A 6,099-nucleotide genomic window follows, 5' to 3' on the forward strand; every position below is an offset into this window, starting at 1 on the left:
GAAACTTTAAGCTAGTCCCTTTTCTGTTTCCTTTTGGCTGCCTAGAAACGGCACTGACTCCATTTATTCTGTGGAATATCTCAAATTGGAGAAGGGCTTTGAATTCAACAGCCAATGGCTGGGTTTTAGGAGTACAATTTTTGTGTATGCTTTAAGGGGCAAAGATAAGACTTGAAGGGTGCGGGGAGGGGTGTGATACTGTCCATTGCCATGAAAGGTAGTTGCAGTCTGCCCAGGGACTCGAAGAGGGTAATCGGTTTTAAATTTGGTCACCCTTAGGGTTGGGTTCAGTTAGCAAAGCTTTATTGATGGCCCACTATGAAGCAGACAGAGTGTGGGGGAAAACAGGGTGTTAAAGTTGAGAGGGGCACAGTCTCTGACCTGGAGGGGTTTATCAGTGAGATAGGACAGATTTGTAGGTAAAAGATGGTTGGTTCAGTGCGGATGAGGTCAGGATGAGGTGCTGGGGGGGTCCAGGGAAGGGATCTAGCCCAGTGTCAACGTGTGGTGTAGTATGCTGTGTGTGTGCGTGTGTGTGTGTGTGTGTGTGTGTGTATGAACATATGTGTCTATCTCTGTGTTTGTCTATATGTATATCTATATGTTTTGTAAAAATTAAGTAGAAACCTCAATTTCTTTTCTTTTTCTTCCAACTTTGTTTTTGGCTGTGCTACACAGCATGTGGGATTTTATTTCCCTGACCAGGGCAAACTAGTGCCCTCTGCAGTGAAAAGTAGAGTCTTTTTTCTTTTAATATAAAATTTATTTATTTTAATTGGAGGTTAATTACTTTACAATACTGTATTGGTTTTGCCATAAGTCAACATGAATCCGCCACAGGTATACACATGTTCCCCATCCCGAACCCCCCTCCCACCTCCCTCCCTGTACCATCCCTCTGGGTCGTCCCAGTGCACCAGCCCCAAGCAACCAGTATCATGCATCGAGCTTGGACTCTTAACCGCTGGACTGTCAAGGAAGTCCCCCTCGATTTATTTTAAATGGAGTTGGGAGAACAGAAGAGGGAGCTCTCAGGCCCTGTGATGACCGCAGAGCCCACCAGGAAGCAGAAAGACTCCTTTCCTGGCAAGCTCTCAGCCAATGGAAAGCCACAGACTCTGCGTTTACTACAGCCCTCCTCTTCCTCTGCCCCCACGCCTCCCTTCCCACGCCCGCCACCAGAAAAGGGATCTCTTTCCCCTGACTACCATGGCTCAGACCCCTAGCTGCAATTGTAGGGGAGCAAGAAATTCTTGTTTACCCTGCCAGGTTCTTCTGGCTGGTCTAAGAATAAAATGCACATGAGACAGATTAACAAGAGACAAACAAAATTTCAATAATATGTATTCATGGAGGAGACCCAGGAAAACTCAGCAAGTCATGAAAATGGGGCCAAGCCCTCACCTTGAACAGCCAAAGGCAAAAGAGGCTGTTGGGTGTGGTTTAGGACTTCAAAGGGGAGGAGGGCACTTCACAAGGAGATGGAAATGCAAATGTTTGGTAAATAAACATCTGTCTTCTGGGCCTGCAGAGACATTGGGACCCAGATTGGACCCTGATCTCTAGGGGTTTTCCCTACCACTCTGGTCCATACTTTCTGCCGAAGCCTCTGGGGCAGCTCTATTCTGGGAACAGACATCTCTATGCAAATTCTTTTAGGCAGTTAGTGGGAAGGTCAAAGTTTCTGGGTTTTTTGGGCCTTGACTGTTTCCAGCTTGAAATAATCCCCAAGACTGAGAGGCATGTTGTCTGTGATAGTCGCTCACTCATGTCCGATTCTTTGAGACCCTATGGACTGTATCCCACCAGGCTCCTCTGTCCATGGAATTCTCCAGACAAGGATGCTGGAGTGGGTAGCCATCCCCTTCTCCAGGGGATCTTCCCAACTCAGGGATTGAACCCGGGTCTCCTGTATTGCAGGTGGATTTTTTGCCATCTGAGCCACCAGGGAAGCCCTAGAGTGGCAAGTTTTGCTCTCCTCCACAATTCTCTGCTGATCCATCTTTCTTGGAGAAATGACAGGCAGTCTGTTTGTTTTAGGTCAACAAGGTATACACCTTCCTGAAGACAAGACACCTGACCTAAATCTTGAAAGGAGACTCCAATCAAAGAGAAGGGCAGAGCCAGTACAGAGGTGATGGATGACAAGTTGAGACCCATCAACTGGAATGGGAGGTGAGAGGGGACAGGGGTTAGGACTGGGGGGCCCATAGTTGTTGGCTGAAGTAGACGAGTGAATCCTGTAATGCACTGGGCCCCGGGACGCAGAGGAAAGACAAGGTTAGATTAGCCCCTTGGAGCATTGCTCTGGTGGCCGCCTGGGGACCAGAGCAATGAGGGTGGAGGTGGGACACTGAGCTTAGTCATCAAAGGAAACAGTCCAGGAGAGAGGCGACCAGAGCCCGAATTCCAGGAGGGGAGAAAGCAGTGGACAGAAGGTCCCACACTACCCTGCTGTTCCACAACCCAAGTGACACTTCTGTCTCCTCCTCACCACCCTCCGTCCTCCCTGCCCCCGACAGCCTTTCCCCAGCAGCTCCCCAGCCTTCTGATGAGCCAGCCTCTGCAAGGCTCCCGTTAAACAGCAGGGAAGCCAGAAGTAGGAGAGGGGAAGAGACGGATCAGAGATGGAGCAGAGGCCCCCAGGCCTTCCTACCCTGAGTTCATATCTGATCACCACGTAATGTCATTTGCTCTTTGCAGTTGATTAAGACCATTACTTCTCTATTGGCTTAAATGAATTGCTCATCTAGACACGTATGAGGGGTTGTTGTAGTGTTGGCGATTCTAGTTTTTCTTCTCCCTCCTTCCCTTGCCCTCTTCTGCCAGGCTCCGGGTTGTCCAGGTAAAGACTGACCGCGTCCCGGGGGTGGTGCCTGATGGCTCCCAAACAGGCTTCCACTGTGAAGTTTCTGCATTGAGAGCTTCTTCTTTGCTTTTAGAAATCAATAAGTACCCACCAGATTAGATTCTTATGTAGACAGTATCTGTTGTGGGGATGGAAGAGAATACAAACATAACAAGACTGTTAGGAAACGGATCTGTGGCTTTCCAGCTTTTTTACTCTCGTGGAATCAAAAGCACAGGCACTTTTGAGCACCTGGCCTGTTGAAAGCACCACCCTTGGGAGTGGGTTTGGTGGTGGGTGAGGGGACAGCCCAGTCGTGAGTCCCGGGAGGTTAGGTTGGCAGGCCCACGGAGCACAGGGAGCTGCGGTGGACTCTGCCCAAGGGACTGGGGCTTCTCATGTCTAAACTAAGTTTTTAAATGGTAAGTGGGTGTTTTGCAGGCAGAGCCAAGTGCATTTAGAGCTGAGGAGACAAGAGTGACCAGTGGGATGGGGGGGTTGGGGAGTGACCAGAATGCAGCTGGTATAGTCGCCTGCAGAGGCCCTGGCGCACCACACACTGGGGCTGGGCTTTACTAAAGTACAAGCAACTGGAACTCATTGAATGTGTGCAGAAGTGGTGGATTGTGTTTTCAGAAAAATAACTAGAGAGACATGAAGAGAGGGGAGTGATGAAAAGCAATCTGGAAGCTTTTAGAGGATGCAGGTGATGAAGCCTGCTTCAGGAGGTGGGATGGAGAGAAAGGGACAGTATCTTGAAATATTTAGGATGTAGAATTGAGCTCTGTTGGCTGTTGATGGTGTAGGAAGGAGTAAGGCATGACAGAAAGTTTGCTGGTTTGGGGGAGCAGGTCCCTACCACGCACTTGGATACCTGAGGAGAGGCTAAGGCTTTTATAAACTGGTCATGTCAGGTGAATCGAAGGATGTTTCTCTGGTGGCTTCGACAGTAAAGAATCTGCCTGCAATGTGGGACACCAGGGTTCAATCCCTGGGTTGGGAAGGTCCCCTGGAGAAGGAAATGGCAATCCACTCCAGTGTTCTTGCCTGGAGAATCCCATGGATGGAGGAGCCTGGCGGGCTACAGTCCATGAGGTTGCAGAGTCGGACACGACTGAGCGACTAACACTTTACTGTGTCGGGTGAATCTCAGGATGGAATTGCCTACGGATTTGGCAGAAGGGAAAAGGAAGAGCTCAGGGAGGACGTGTGGAGAGAGCTCGTTCTCCGCGCCCAGGTGGACTCTGCTGGGTCTCCTAACGCCTGCAAGTGCTGCCACTGGTGCCAACCACTGCATAAACGGGCACGGAGTCAAGTGGGACTCGCTCCAGACCCCCACACGTGAGGCACGTCTGGGAGGCTGGTCGGAAGAGAGCGCACGCTGAAGGCAGTACTAGCAGACCATTCAGTGGAACCTGCTAGAAGGCAGCCGGAGCTTGGATACCAGGAGAGGCCCAGGTTGGAAATCCAGGCTGCAAACAATTACCAAATGAGGCAGCTGAGGCCAGGGGTGTGCATGAAATCACTCAAGTAGAACTCCCAGACAGAAACCCAAGGAACGGCAGCGTTTAGGGAGCAGCTGAGGAGGTGGTGGCCGTGGAAACTGGGGTGTGAAGAAGACAAGGGGAGAGCAGAGGCTGGGAATCGGCTGCAGGGTGGACCAGGCTGGTTAAAGGGCGTTTCACCAGTGAAGGGAGACTGGCAGAGTGGGAGCAAGCAGAGCGGGGCAGGATGGGGCAGAGAGGAGGGTGAGGGGTGGTGGTTAGCCCAAGTGACCAGGACTCTAGTGCTCCCACCTGTGTACTAACTTCTTTGAATCCAGGCCCAGCTTAGTTTGCTCTGGGCCTATCCTTCCCGGCTCTTGACCCTTGGGGGCTCGAGCCTCTGGGATCAGAGGTAAAGCAAGGAGGGTGTATAGCCTCCCTTCACTTATCTCTGGATAAGAGCTTCTGGACCACTGGGCCAATTCCAATCCTTCTTGTTTTGCACTGAAAGAAAAAAAAAAATCAGTGTAGATACCACACAGTGATATTTCCAAGCATGGCTTTGATCTTGAAGTGGAAACATTCCAGGAGAAAAACAAGAAAAAAAGCTTCTTAACAATCTGCTGCTTGTTGGCTGAGAGACTGGGTGTGGGGCTGATTGGTGGAGGTCTCAACGCTCAGCAGTCAGGGAAAAAGGCTCTCCCGTGGCCATCAGAGGACCTGAGTGGTGTGTTCTGAACCCGACCGCCCGCTACTGCCTTCTCGGCTAAGCACCTCTAACAACTACCATATGTTAGCTGGAAATTTTACTTAAACAACAATCCTGATAATGCCATAAAAGGCTTGTGTACCTAGGTTCACATCACAAGTGGAATCATGTTTTGTTTCTTTTTTAAAAAGATTTCCTTTTTTGATGTGAACCATTTTTAAAAGTCTTTATGGAATTTTACAACACTGTTTCTGTTTTATGTTTTGATTTTTTTTTTTTTTTTGGCTCTGAGGCATGTGGGATCCTACCTCCCCCACCAGGGATCAAACCTGCACCCCCTGCATTGGAAGAAGTCTTAACCACTGGACCACCAGGGAAGACCCTGAAATCATGTTCTATATGTGCAAACAAATTTAAAATACATTTGTATGAAGTTTGAAATTCACTTCTGAAGATTTTAATGTGGGGTTGTAGTGGGGGACAGTTAGAGAATTTAACAATGACGGAAAGACTCCACAAGTCAAATTACTCTCTTAAATTTTCTGCTTTGCATAATCACAATGTAAACAATGTATATGTTAGTATTAATGATGATTTCTTTGGTTAAATAAAAATTCCAGTGGACAGGAGGCAGCTTTTATAGGTTCTTAACTATGAATGAAGTGAGATAGGGTAGTTTTTAGCCTGATATAAATCCGGGAAAATTACATTCATTTGGTGCATGGGAAGCAAATACAGTTTTTTTTTTTTGAGAAAAAGTAGAAAGGTATTGGGGTTTCTCTAGTGGCTCAGTGGTAAAGAATCCACCTGCCAATGCAGGAGACATGGGTTTGATCTCTGGATGGGGAGGATTCACTGGGGAAGGAAATGACAACTTATTCCAGTAGTCTTGCCTGGGAAATCCTGTGGACAGAGGAGCCTGGCAGTCCCTGGGGTCACAAAAGAGTCAGACGCAACTTAGTGACTAAAACAACAAAGACGCATTGAACCCACACATTTTCTTTTCAGGAAATGAGTATTTTTTAATTGATCAGTGATGCAAACTGTCCATGTCCACA

General features: G+C 48.5%; 1 long non-coding RNA gene across 1 annotated transcript; it reads left to right on the forward strand.

Moving 5' to 3' along the window:
* The first annotated feature begins 2,070 nt into the window (after window positions 1-2,070).
* LOC129644616 (uncharacterized) lies at window positions 2,071-5,817 on the forward strand. The gene is made up of 2 exons (XR_008710881.1): window positions 2,071-2,175; window positions 5,334-5,817. It is a non-coding gene; the product is annotated as an uncharacterized LOC129644616 (long non-coding RNA).
* The last annotated feature ends 282 nt before the right edge of the window (window positions 5,818-6,099 follow it).

The sequence above is a fragment of the Bubalus kerabau genome, chromosome 2, assembly GCF_029407905.1.
Source record: "Bubalus kerabau isolate K-KA32 ecotype Philippines breed swamp buffalo chromosome 2, PCC_UOA_SB_1v2, whole genome shotgun sequence".
NCBI classification, from domain to species: Eukaryota; Metazoa; Chordata; class Mammalia; order Artiodactyla; family Bovidae; genus Bubalus; species Bubalus kerabau.